This window comes from Athene cunicularia (genome assembly GCF_003259725.1).
Source record: "Athene cunicularia isolate RWA chromosome 1 unlocalized genomic scaffold, athCun1 chr1_part2, whole genome shotgun sequence".
Taxonomy (NCBI): Eukaryota; Metazoa; Chordata; class Aves; order Strigiformes; family Strigidae; genus Athene; species Athene cunicularia.
Window position 1 is genome coordinate 82189277 of NW_020799092.1, and position 1342 is coordinate 82190618.

Sequence of the window (1342 nt, forward strand, 5' to 3'; positions counted from 1 at the left end):
TCCTGTGTTTCAGTTTGTGCTCGATGCCTCCCATCCTGTCACTGGACACCACTGTAAAGAGCCTGGCTCAGTCTTCTTTGACACTTCCCTGAGAATAAATCCAGGAACAAGCGTAACATGGCTTTAATTACTGTCTCAAAGTCAACAGTCCACACACAAGGTGGTCACTGTCTTACACATTAGTCTCAAGGACTTGTGGCAGGAATACCCTGGTGCTTGTACTTTGTCTCTACTTCTGAGCTTACAGCAAAAAAGCGTTATACCATGCTGGGCACTTTCTACTTAAACAGAAGTAGACAAACACAGAAGGTTATTCTGTGTTCCATTGCCTCACCCAAATAAAGTAAACAGTACAGCTGAGACAAGACTACTGCTCTTCCAGGGTCATACCAACTTTGGTACGGAATTCCATTTTTGTAATTAACACCAGAATACAAAAGACCTGTACTGTGTTCATAATGTAAGCCAGTACAGTTTGTGTTCCGGCTGTAGTTGAAAATAATGTTTTGCTCAGCATTCCTATGACTAATGAACTTTTGTTTGTGAGACTTTACATAGAACACTGGGACTAACAGTGGTGTTCAAGGAGAGGCTCCTTTACTCTGAAATATATTCCCCTTACTGACCCAAACAGCCTAGGTCCATTACTAGTCACAGGACAGCCTGCATATGAGTAATAAGCAGTGCCTAAATCCATGCACTTCTGCTCTAAGTATCAGCCACAGGGAAGAAAGACTTGACAGTGTTTTTCCCTAATTTATTCTAAGATTATTACAATTAAATTAAACCTAATTCTTTTCATGTCCCTTCTTTTGAAGGCAAACAGGCACTGAAGGCGTTGTTGCTGTACCCGAGTCCTGGACTGAACCTCTCCCACTGTGCAGATGGGCTCTGAACGGGACAAGGATGAGGGGAGCACACAGATCCTGACCACTGCTCACCCGCAACCCCAGGCCTCGGGAGCCAGCAACCACCTTCCACCGCGGGGAAGGGAAGCGGCGCCGATACAGCCGCAGGAACGCAGGGCTGCTCCGCCCGTCCCGCACACCGACCGACGAGAGCTTTGGCGACCGCAGTGCCTCCGGCGGGCCCCACCCGGCACTGCCTTCCCAGAGGGCTCGGCTGCCGATTACACCCGGACACCGCGGTCGGACCGCAGGCGAAGGGCGGCACAGTCGCAGCACAGGCACCGCCGGCGGGGGAGGCCGGACCACGGAGCCCGGCGGAGAGAGGGCCGCCGCCGGCCCAGCTCGCTCCTCTGCTCCTCGCCGGCCTGGACGCCAAGAAGCCGCGAACCCGCCCCAGCTCCTCGGGCCCTGCAGGGCCTCTCCCAGCGGGGCCG